The 13,517-nt window shown below is 44.5% G+C and overlaps 1 protein-coding gene across 1 annotated transcript in view; it reads left to right on the forward strand.

Moving 5' to 3' along the window:
- Positions 1-13,517, forward strand: part of LOC135516424 (ankyrin-2-like) — a 152,212-nt gene that overhangs the window by 22,583 nt on the left and 116,112 nt on the right. The gene's annotated exons all lie outside the window — the stretch shown is intronic.

A 13,517-nucleotide genomic window follows, 5' to 3' on the forward strand; every position in this document is an offset into this window, starting at 1 on the left:
TCCTCCTTGCGTGAGTTTCCCTGGCAAAAACATTTTAATAAATCTAACCTCCCCCTGACAGCAGCAACCATCTTGTCAGCAATTAAAAGCTCAGAAGTAAGTTTGACCGGAACTTGACCTTCCATCACAAGTATAGGGTCATAACAAGGTGAACGAGTCTAAGCATTTTCTGACAGGCGGCTGTTGTCATCAGGACTGCGGCAGCCTTGTGTTCTCAGAAAACCAGTTGTATTCTCAGAACCGCAGATAGCCAGGTGGGGCCCAGACAGGAGGAGTATTCCTGCCTTCTGATAGTGTCTGAAGGGCACAACACTCAACACAGGTGTTAATTAATACACACACAGAGGTCTCCTAAAGAGGAGACCTTACAGTTCATCATAACACAATTTATTAACCCTTTAAAAGGCATGAGGTCTTGGTTTAACCCCTTCAAGGTACACAGCATTATAGAGAGACATGACTACATGGAACTCTATTCCACATAAAGTACACCTTATGGAGCAGTGGGGATGGTGAAGCAACACAACGATAGGCACAGACACATGCTTCACACACATATGATAACATACGCACTATACACACGGATTTCGTACTGTGTACTGTATATATGGTTGTGGTGGAGTAGGGGCCTGAGGGCACACAGTCTGTGAATGTATTGTAAAGTTTTAAAAATTGTATAAACTGCCTTATTGTTGCTGGCCTCCAGGAAGAGTAGTTGCTGCCTTGGCAGGAACTAATGGGTATCCATAATAAACCCCAGGAAGAGTAGCTGCTGCCTTGTCAGGAACTAATGGGGATCCATAATACATACAAATACTCTGAAGAAGCTTTTGAAGAAGGTTGTACTTCTGCTTTGAAAATATTTAATTGCCCTCTCTTCACACTTTTACACAATATCCCTCCAGACATCTGAGTCTGATAATTGCCATGCAGTATGAGGTCTAAAAATTCTTAGAGTTCTCCTCCTTTTTCACTTCTGAGCTGGCCGCAGTTGTGTGGTTCTCCACAATGACGTGTTTACTCCCTAACACATTCTAGTGAATGAGAAATATTTGTAAATTTTGAAACAGGGAGGGTATTGTTAGGACCGTCGCAATGTTCAGCCTTTTAAAAAGACCACGGAGAGAATGGCCACATGACGGTATGATCACACACTGCACTGACACACACATATACAGGATACCTGGCCTATACATGGGGAACGTACACACACACACACACACACACACACACACACACACACACACACACACACACACACACACACACACAAATCTTGTAATGCAGCTGCGTAAACTGGCATCTCAAATGGACAAGTTCACAGTAGAGTACAGAAACGTAGATAGGCCTCTCTTAGCTGAGATCAAACACTATGGTGGATGAGGGGGTGAATGATCAGACCTTACGGTTGATGAGGGGGTGAATGAACAGACCTTATGGTGGATGAGGGGGTGAATGAACAGACCTTATGGTGGATGAGGGGGTGAATGAACAGACCTTATGGTGGATGACGGGGTGAATGAACAGACCTTATGGGGGATGAGGGGATGAATGAATTGCATATCATTAACTCGGATCAAGACGGATCAATTCAATAAAAAAGGCCCGGCTCTGCCTCCCAGCTTCACCCAATCAATAATCAGTGCTGTAGGCTACACTGTGACACAGAGGACTACGTTCACATCACAGGATGATATATATAGCTGTGAATACTGAGGTTCATGTACAACCTCTCCCCAGCTTCCTTCATCAGGTGAAGACTTGGTTCTACGTCATGGTCATGCTTGCAGTAATACACCCCTGGTGAACACGGCTAACCCTGTCTCCACCCCTGGTGAACACGGCTAACCCTGTCTCCACCCCTGGCGAACACGGCTAACCCCGTCTCCACCCCTGGTGAACACGGCTAACCCTGTCTCCACCCCTGGTGAACACGGCTAACCCTGTCTCCACCCCTGGTGAACACGGCTAACCCTGTCTCCAACCCTGGTGAACACGGCTAACCCTGTCTCCACCCCTGGTGAACACGGCTAACCCTGTCTCCACCCCTGGTGAACACGGCTAACCCTGTCTCCACCCCTGGTGAACACGGCTAACCCTGTCTCCAACCCTGGTGAACACGGCTAACCCTGTCTCCACCCCTGGTGAACACGGCTAACCCTGTCTCCACCCCTGGTGAACACGGCTAACCCTGTCTCCACCCCTGGTGAACACGGCTAACCCTGTCTCCACCCCTGGTGAACACGGCTAACCCTGTCTCCACCCCTGGTGAACACGGCTAACCCTGTCTCTGACCCTGGTGAACACAGCTAACCCTGTCTCCACCCCTGGTGAACACGGCTAACCCTGTCTCCACCCCTGGTGAACACGACTAACCCTGTCTACAACCCTGTCTCCACCCCTGGTGAACACGGCTAACCCTGTCTCCACCCCTGGTGAACACGGCTAACCCTGTCTCCACCCCTGGTGAACACGGGTAACCCTGTCTCCACCCCTGGTGAACACGGCTAACCCTGTCTCCACCCCTGGTGAACACGGCTAACCCTGTCTCCACCCCTGGTGAACACGGCTAACCCTGTCTCCACCCCTGGTGAACACGGCTAACCCTGTCTCCAACCCTGGTGAACACGGCTAACCCTGTCTCCACCTCTGGTGAACACGGCTAACCCTGTCTCCACCCCTGGTGAACACGGCTAACCCTGTCTCCACCCCTGGTGAACACGGCTAACCCTGTCTCCAACCCTGTTGAACACGGCTAACCCTGTCTCCACCTCCATGGGAGGGTGGGCATTCCACCCTCCTCCTCTGTTTGGGTATGCTACCCTACTGCCGGTCAGTCTGACCAACCTCGTTCCCATGCAGAACATGGCTGGTGGGTGTATGTATAGCTGGAGGGGAGCTGGAATTAGCAATGAGCCAGGGTTAGCGCTTAGCGGCAGTAGTAGATAGACGGTGCTCCTCGAGGGGGAAGAGGACTGCTGGCGAGGCTGACTGGCAGAGTGGGTTTGCTGGCTAAAGGTAGCATCCACCAGCCACTAGCGCTTTAGGGCTGGAGGAGGGGTGGTGGTGGAGGGACACCGGATGACTGGATCATAAGTGGAATTAGTGGAGAAACTTTACACACTTTTGTTGGTTTGTTTACATTTGATGGCGCTGGGGATTGTGACTAGCGGTTGCAATGTGTACGGTTTGTGAGGTGGAAAAGGGTTTGCAAGCCGATGGGAGTCAACCCAATCTGGACCAGGCTCCACCAGAGTCAGACTACTACTGCTTTGAACACCATCCTGAGCCTGAGCCTGAACCCCCAATACCGGTAAGACTTGGAGGACACGGACAGAGAACTTGGGCATAACATGTGTTTGAAGACCTGGAGGCACTGTAACGCTCTAGGAGTGTGAAATTCCATGTCATCCCTCCAGTCTCTTGCTTCTCTTCTTTGTACCAGAGCTCTTTCAAAAATAGCTTTTTGCTCTTCTTCTCAGTAATCCCCCAAGGTAGAACCCATGACCATACTTTTATTTATATGTTGATTCCCTCCCCTCCATTATACTGAGACAGTGTATAGAGTGGTGTAGTAGTTTACAGTGTTGGTGGGGGGGGGTCATCCCAGCTTTTTCTGTGCTCAAAGGCCTCGCCACATCAAAGCGGTGTGGATAGAGATTTCGACAGCCGTGTCAGACACCAGCAGCTGTGTCCTACAAAGGGGGTCACTAGAAGCAGACACAGGTGTAAGACGAGCACTACCAGATCTGTCCGTAATTGGACAGGGCTGACTGTAAGGACGTTGCGACCCAGATGACCTAAGCAACCTTTAGTGACATTATCCCAGCTCAGCAGCATTACCTGGGTGACAGAAAGAGAGAGAGAGACCAATCCCACGAACAGCTGGGTATTTTCATTACCAAACAGTAATGGATATTGATAAAAAGCTGAGATGTATATTGATTTACAGCTCTTCCATCCCTCCCTATAGTACAGTATAATGTACTGCTCTGTGCTAGCTGCAGTTGTGTTCAATACTCCAATCCTCTAACGTCAGTCCATTCCCACAGCAATGACCAGTCCATTCCCCTGGAGTCTCCTCCTACCCTCTGTTTCCACCCTGCCTAGTGTGAGAGGGGGAATGGTGTGAGGAGTAAGAGTGTAGACTGGAGTGTGTGTGTGTGTGTGTGTGTGTGTGTGTGTGTGTGTGTGTGTGTGTGTGTGTGTGTGTGTGTGTGTGTGTGTGTGTGTGTGTGTGTGTGTGTGTGTGTGTGTGTGTGTGTGTGTGTGTGTGTGTGTGTGTGTGTGTGTATGTGTCACAGTGTTTTATCATGCACCTTAATCTCCAAAGGGCAGCCAGTATCATTCCCTGGTGCCATTTTTATGAGCAGACATTATCAATGCTGTATTGGAATGCAAATTAATTGTAAATGCCCTGCAGAAATATACCGTGGTGTGTAGTACATGTGTACAGTAGTAGTAGGTGTGTACAGTAGTAGGTGTGTACAGTAGTAGGTGTGTACAGTAGTACATGTGCACAGTAGTAGTAGGTGTGTACAGTAGTAGGTGTGTTGCATGTGTGTGTTTGTAGTCATTCAGTGGCAGCTAAGGTCTATTCTCTCTGATCTGAGGACCCCTACTGTCTTTTACAACGTGGACTATACCAAACAGCTGGTGGTGTTAGCTAAGAGCATGCCTTCAACTCGACCCCTGACCTCTCACCCCTGACATCCAGCTCTCACCCTCTGTGTCACTAAGTGGACTGTGGAATACAGTTCTGTTTTTTAGTTGTTTTTTTGCTCTTATCGTTGGCCTTGCATTACCAAGCTACCATGGTGCTTTTGATCAGACATTGTTTACTTTGTACACTCTCCTGCAGTATTTTTTTTTACGTTTAAAATCGGTCAGTGACACACACACTATCTTGCCTCGATCTGTCAAGGCTCAGTAAAAAAACATTAGCCTCTATTTGTGAATTTAGAGTAGGTCTAAATTTAGCGTCCGTAACGAACATGGGCCTAGTGCTAATTACATATATGCTAATGAGTCCTCAGGGAGAGCCGTGGTTGGCCGAGAGGAGCTGGTGGCCAGCTATATCCTCTCTTGAAATTGGCCCAGATAGGTCTGGGCCAGCTGATGTTGACAATGCTAATCACTAATGAGGGGGAATCATTATCACAGGATAGGAGAAATAACGTGGCAGGGTGGTGACTAAGATAACATATGGAATTTTGTTAAGATGGTTATACACATGGATCATTTAGTTATTTGATTTAACATTTTAGGACCCCTATAAACAGAACAGCATGGGTTTATACTACTATAGCACACAGAAACGCATTGAATAACACATTCATAAATGGCAACAAAAGAAAGGGAAATAATGCATCATAAGGAATAAGGGTTAGAAGTGTCTGTCCTATATCTAGCAGACATAAGAAAGCTCTGGACATATTTTTGGTTTCTTGGACACATATTTAACCCCCCTTATTACCTCCATACTTCCATTTATTTGTATGGGTTACCTTCAGAAGAGTCCCATGACACTTGTGGGAGTGTAGCGCAAAACGGAGAACACCGTCGTGTTCGTGAGACTCTCTTCTTTCCATAGTGTGATCAAAATAGTTTGTAGGCCACAGACGGTTCGCGAGGAGACCGATTTTTCTTGGTTTGTTGTTGATGTCTCACGGTGTGACAAACGTCGCTGTCGCTCGGCCGCCTTCCACCACAGATGCGGAAAGCCGACATAGGCAGATGTTGTGGATTGAGACTGACACATTTTGATGTGGATTTCTTTATTATGTACACACGAACACACACATACACACACACGAACACACACATACACACGCACACACACGAACACACACATGCACACACACAAACACACACATACACACGAACACGCACATGCACGAACACACACATACACACACAAACAGTTAAGGTTGCTGCCAGTCTCCCAGTCCTAGGCACCACAGCGGTGTGACATGGTTGCTGTGTACAACAGATCCCCAGTAAACACTGTTGTCTGTTGTTATTACAGGCTGTAATGAAGTCCAGGAATAGAACGTGTTGTTCCATTGGAGTGTGGTGTTTAAAACCAGCAAAGGACAAGGACAAGGTTGCCCTGTGTCTGTGTGTGTGCGTCTGTGTGTGTGCGCCTGTGTGTGTGTGTGTGTGCGTGTCTGTGTGTGTGTGTGTGTGCGTGCGTGTGTGCGTGTGTGCGTGTGTGCGTGTGTGTGTGTGTGTGTGTGTGTGTGTGTGTGTGTGTGTGTGTGTGTGTGTGTGTGTGTGTGTGTGTGTGAATGATAGAGTCTGCAGAGCACGTGATGTGTGTTGGAGGGTTCTCTGAGGGATATGTGACATCTGTGTTGCCGTGGGCGACCATTCAATCAAGCTTGGTTGTGGTGGTTGTGGCACTGGGCAGTGCAGTGACACATACACACGCATACACACACAAACGACGATAACACCTCAACATCCTGCTATCCTATTGGTCTGGCTCTGGAGAAGAATAGTTTTGAGTGTGCTTGCCGTGAAGCATTACAAGTCAGGGTGAACAGAATTCTTAGATTCACACCCTCATAGTAGAGAGAGAGAGAGAGAGAGAGAGAGAGGGAGAGAGAGAGAGAGAGGGAGAGAGAGAGAGAGGCAATGCTCTACACGTAGTCAGAGATTGGAGAGCTGCATGTCTACCGAATGAAATACCCCGTTGTCATGGTTACCGACAGAGGCAGGGCTGCTTGTCTCCCTAGTAACGGGGATGAGCCAGGATGTTTACAACAGGTCGTCATGGGATTTAATATTTTCATTATTTATAAATCATCTACACACTGCTACACTGATGAAGATACAGAAGTACTCTGTGTAAATGAATGCTTCATGCGATCTCAATTTAGGAAGGCTTTTGGAGCTGAAATGACAATGGTCGGTAAAGTGATGTTACGCATCACAGGTTAGGTTAATGCACCCAGGGATATTATAGACGTCTAGACTAAAGTGTACTGGCTAGACAACATTAGAGAATGTTTGGGTCGTGTTAAGGTCTAATTTAGGTTATAGCGCTTGTTTTGTAACCTGTGGTTGGCAGATTGGGTGATGAAGGCGAAAGCAGAAACAGACCTGGCAACCAGGCTAGCTCGTATGAGTTGAAATGGGATCTTCTATTAGTTCTCATTCACTCCCTTGTCATCAAGGGTAACTCACTCAGTGTGAATAGTTCATTTTGTTTCTGTTTAGAATGGCTTATGAATGAACACAAAACTGAATACCTTCTTTAACAAAATTAACTATTGTGGCAGCAGGGTAGCCTAGTGGTTAGAGTGTTGGACTAGTAACCGGAAGGTTGCAAGTTCAAATCCCCGAGCTGACAAGGTACAAATCTGTCGTTCTGCCCCTGAACAGGCAGTTAACCCACTGTTCCTAGGCCGTCATTGAAAATAAGAATTTTGAATAAGAAATTTGTTCTTAACTGTTCTTAAAGGTAAAATAAATACAAATATCTGATTGAGTACACTACCACCTTTCTCTCTCTGTTCTTACTTTCTCTCTCTCTCTCTGTTCTTACTTTCTCCCTGTTCTTACTTTCTCTCTTTCTCTCTGTTCTTCCTTTTTCTCAATTAAATTCAAAGGGGTTTATTGGCTTGGGAAACATACTATATGTTTACATTTCTAAAGCAAGTGAAATAGATAATAAACAAAAGTGCAATAAACAATCAAACACAAACAGTAAACATGACACTCTTTCCTTCTCCCTCCCGCTCTCTCTCTCTCTCTTTCTCTACCAGTCCTACATATCACGACGCCTCATAGGAGTGTCCAATCAGACACAAAGCCATAAAACCCTCTCTTTCAAAGCATTTGCCTGGTTCAAGGACACTGAAACTAAAGTATATACGTATCTGTACCATCTGTTTGACTTAGTTTCTAGGGGCTTAGCACAAAACTACTTTTGTATGAAGTTTTTTGGAACAGTCTGGCATTTATTTTCTTCTGAATGTTAAGTGCTTTGAGTTTTAAAAAAAAAAACAGTTTGAGGGCTGTGCTGACCAAAAGTCGCTATGGCAACACAGACTGCACCGGGATGATTAAAAGATGCATTGAATAATGTGACTTGGCAGCTAAGAATCCGACGGGATATGATCTGGCTTTCTGCCCCTCACCACACATATACCTTCTCTGATATCTTTAGGTGGTTTGTGAAGAGAGAGAGAGAGAGCAAGATAAATTATTCAGCCAAATCTGTAATGTGATTCATTAAAAATGTTGAAGTAGTTCTCTTTGGTGAGCTGTGATGCTGCTCTGTGACATGCAAGGTGCATCGGTTGATATTAAAGGGAATTTGGTTGGTGTAACAAAATGATCCTTGCCCTGTGGGCTGGCTGGACAATCCACACGCTGTTCCTCTAGACCTTTCCTTCTGTAAATAGATAAATAGATAAAGCTATCTCTCCCTGGAGAAATCATCTGAGCTGTCTCCACTAGAAACCTCAGGAGAACCCTCATCTGGGGTAAGGTATCCGCCTCCAGGTTGAGCAGTATCACAAATATATTCACACATCTGACAGAGCTCAACTTGCCATCCTGCTGCTCTGGGAGCTCCTAGTTATAGGTCTGAATGTGGATTGTTGTGTCAGGTCTGAATGTGGATTGCTGGGTCAGGTCTGAATGTGGATTGTTGTGTCAGGTCTGAATGTGGATTGTTGTGTCAGGTCTGAATGTAGATTGTTGTGTCAGGTCTGAATGTGGATTGTTGTGTCAGGTCTGAATGTGGATTGTTGTGTCAGGTCTGAATGTGGATTGCTGGGTCAGGTCTGAATGTGGATTGCTGTGTCAGGTCTGAATGTGGATTGTTGTGTCAGGTCTGAATGTGGATTGCTGTGTCAGGTCTGAATGTGGATTGCTGGGTCAGGTCTGAATGTGGATTGTAGTGTCAGGTCTGAATGTGGATTGTAGTGTCAGGTCTGAATGTGGATTGTAGTGTCAGGTCTGAATGTGGATTGTTGTGTCAGGTCTGAATGTGGATTGTTGTGTCAGGTCTGAATTTGGATTGTTGTGTCAGGTCTGAATGTGGATTGTAGTGTCAGGTCTGAATGTGGATTGTTGTGTCAGGTCTGAATGTGGATTGTTGTGTCACGTCTGAATGTGGATTGGAGTGTCAGGTCTGAATGTAGATGTTGTGTCAGGTCTGAATGTGGATTGTTGTGTCAGGTCTGAATGTGGATTGTTGTGTCAGGTCTGAATGTGGATTGTTGTGTCAGGTCTGAATGTGGATTGTTGTGTCAGGTCTGAATGTGGATTGGAGTGTCAGGTCTGAATGTAGATGTTGTGTCAGGTCTGAATGTGGATTGTTGTGTCAGGTCTGAATGTGGATTGTTGTGTCAGGTCTGAATGTGGATTGTTGTGTCAGGTCTGAATGTGGATTGTTGTGTCAGGTCTGAATGTGGATTGGAGTGTCAGGTCTGAATTTGGATTGCTGGGTCAGGTCTGAATGTGGATTGTTGTGTCAGGTCTGAATGTGGATTGTAGTGTCAGGTCTGAATGTGGATTGTTGTGTCAGGTCTGAATGTGGATTGTTGTGTCACGTCTGAATGTGGATTGGAGTGTCAGGTCTGAATGTAGATGTTGTGTCAGGTCTGAATGTGGATTGTTGTGTCAGGTCTGAATGTGGATTGTTGTGTCACGTCTGAATGTGGATTGGAGTGTCAGGTCTGAATGTGGATTGTTGTGTCAGGTCTGAATGTGGATTGCTGGGTCAGGTCTGAATGTGGATTGCTGGGTCAGGTCTGAATGTGGATTGTTGTGTCACGTCTGAATGTGGATTGGAGTGTCAGGTCTGAATGTGGATTGTTGTGTCAGGTCTGAATGTGGATTGCTGTGTCAGGTCTGAATGTGGATTGTTGTGTCAGGTCTGAATGTGGATTGTTGTGTCAGGTCTGAATGTGGATTGTAGTGTCAGTTCTGAATGTGGATTGTTGTGTCAGGTCTGAATGTGGATTGTTGTGTCAGGTCTGAATGTGGATTGTTGTGTCAGGTCTGAATGTGGATTGTTGTGTCAGGTCTGAATGTGGATTGTTGTGTCAGGTCTGAATGTGGATTGCTACGTCAGGTCTGACTGTGGATTGTTGTATCAGGTCTGATTGATTCAGTGCAGTTCTCTGTAGCATCCAGACACAGGTTGCTGCTGCTGCAGGCTACAGCAGAACAAAACTAGCTTTCATATAGCCCCAGGAAGAATCTCTCTCCTTATCGGTAGTGTGTCCAGTGTATAGACATATCATCTCTGCACTGCAGTGTAAGTGAGTGACATAATGGGACAGAGTAGGGGACATATCCTCAGTCTGGGTTTGGGCTGAGCTCTGCTGTGTGCTGGAACGATCTCTAACCCTGTCACCCTCACTGAGCGTCTCTGGGAGATAGCTAGCCTAGCTATCCATGACGCTAATTCAATAAGGTTCTCAGTTAGCAGCACAGGCTGGTTGTCATGGAGCGGGACTACATTTGAGACTACTTTCTGCCTCCGCCTCACAGAGGCGAGTGGAAGCGGTGAATCTGCAGTACTGTTTTCTGTAGTGTGAGCCAGGTAGTGCTGGGGGACGGAAGGTGGAGAGAGGAAAATGCTGACTCACTCCCGCTCTGCTCTACAGTCTTGGTCCATCTCCAACTTAGTCTGCTTCAGTTAGAAAAAGTGGAGGACATGTCCCGGTTGTATTCCCCTGTGTGAAATGATACACTATTCCCCTGTGTTAAATGATACACTATTCCCCTGTGTAACATTATACACTATTCCCCTGTGTTACATTATACACTATTCCCCTGTGTTAAATGATACACTATTCCCCTGTGTTACATTATACACTATTCCCCTGTGTTACATTATACACTATTCCCCTGTGTTAAATGATACACTATTCCCCTGTGGAATATTATACATTATACCTCTGTGGTACATTATACACTATTCCCCTGTGTTACATTGTGCACTATTCCCCTGTGTTATATTATGCACTATTCCCCTGTGTTACATTATACACTATTCCCCTGTGTTACATTATACACTATTCCCCCGTGTTACATTATACACTATTCCCCTGTGTTACATTATACACTATTCCCCTGTGTTACATTATACACTATTCCTCTGTTACATTATACACTATTCCCCTGGGTTACATTATACACTATTCCCCTGTGTTACATTATGCACTATTCCCCTGTTTTACATTATACACTATTCCCCTGTGTTACATTATACACTATTCCCCCGTGTTACATTATACACTATTCCTCTGTTACATTATACACTATTCCCCTGGGTTACATTATACACTATTCCCCTGTGTTACATTATGCACTATTCCCCTGTTTTACATTATACACTATTCCCCTGTGTTACATTATACACTATTCCCCTGTGTTACATTATACACTATTCCCCTGTGTTACATTATACACTATTCCCCTGTGTTACATTATACACTATTCCTCTGTTACATTATACACTATTCCCCTGGGTTACATTATACACTATTCCCCTGTGTTACATTATACACTGTTCCCCTGTGTTACATTATACACTATTCCCCTGTGTTAAATGATACACTATTCCCCTGTGTTACATTATACACTCTTCCCCTGTGTTACATTATACACTATTCCCCTGTGTTACATTATACACCATTCCCCTGTGTTACATTATACACTATTCCCCTGTGTTACATTATGCACTATTCCCCTGTGTTACATTATACACTATTCCTCTGTGTTACATTATACACTATTCCCCCGTGTTACATTATACACTATTCCTGTGTTACACTATTGCACTATTCCCCTGTGTTACATTATACACTATTCCCCCGTGTTACATTATACACCATTCCCCTGTGTTACATTATGCACTATTCCCCTGTGTTACATTATGCACTATTCCCCTGTGTTACATTATACACTATTTCCCTGTGTTACATTATACACTATTCCCCTGTGTTACATTATACACTATTCCCCTGTGTTACATTATACACTATTCCCCTGTGTTACATTATACACTATTCCCCTGTGTTACATTATACACTATTCCCCTGTGGAATATTATACATTATACCTCTGTGTTACATTATACACTATTCCCCTGTGTTACATTGTGCACTATTCCCCTGTGTTACATTATACACCATTCCCCTGTGTTACATTATGCACTATTCCCCTGTGTTACATTATGCACTATTCCCCTGTGTTACATTATGCACTATTCCCCCGTGTTACATTATACACTATTCCCCTGTGTTACATTATGCACTATTCCCCTGTGTTACATTATACACTATTCCCCTGTGTTACATTATGCACTATTCCCCCGTGTTACATTATGCACTATTCCCCTGTGTTACATTATACACCATTCCCCTGTGTTACATTATGCACTATTCCCCTGTGTTACATTATGCACTATTCCCCTGTGTTACATTATACACTATTCCTCTGTGTTACATTATACACTATTCCCCTGTGTTACATTATACACTATTCCCCTGTGTTACATTATACACTATTTCCCTGTGTTACATTATACACTATTCCCATGTGTTACATTATACACTATTCCCCTGTGTTACATTATACACTATTCCCCTGTGTTAAATTATGCACTATTCCCCTGTGGAATATTATACATTATACCTATGTGTTACATTATACACTATTCCCCTGTGTTACATTGTGCACTATTCCCCTGTGTTACATTATACACCATTCCCCTGTGTTACATTATGCACTATTCCCCTGTTACATTATGCACTATTGCCCTGTGTTACATTATACACTATTTCCCTGTGTTACATTATACACTATTCCCCTGTGTTACATTATACACGATTCCCCTGTGTTAAATGATACACTATTCCCCTGTGTTACATTATACACTATTCCCATGTGTTACATTATACACTATTCCCCTGTGTTACATTATACACTATTCCCCTGTTACATTATGCACTATTCCCCTGTGTTACATTATGCACTATTCCCCTGTGTTACATTATGCACTATTCCCCTGTGTTACATTATGCACTATTCCCCTGTGTTACATTATACACTATTCCCCTGTGTTACATTATACACTATTCTCCTGTTACATTATGCACTATTCCCCTGTTACATTATGCACTATTCCCCTGTGTTACATTATGCACTATTCCCCTGTGTTACATTATACACTATTCCTCTGTGTTACATTATACACTATTCCCCCGTGTTACATTATACACCATTCCCCTGTGTTACATTATACACTATTCCTCTGTGTTACATTATGCACTATTCCCCTGTGTTACATTATGCACTATTCCCCTGTGTTACATTATACACTATTCCCCCGTGTTACATTATACACTATTCCCCTGTGTTACATTATACACTATTCCTCTGTGTTACATTATACACTATTCCCCTGTGTTACATTATACACTATTCCCCTGTGTTACATTTTGCACTATTCCCCTGTGTTACATTATGCACTATTCCCCTGTGTT

This window comes from Oncorhynchus masou, chromosome 27 (genome assembly GCF_036934945.1).
Source record: "Oncorhynchus masou masou isolate Uvic2021 chromosome 27, UVic_Omas_1.1, whole genome shotgun sequence".
NCBI lineage: Eukaryota > Metazoa > Chordata > Actinopteri > Salmoniformes > Salmonidae > Oncorhynchus > Oncorhynchus masou.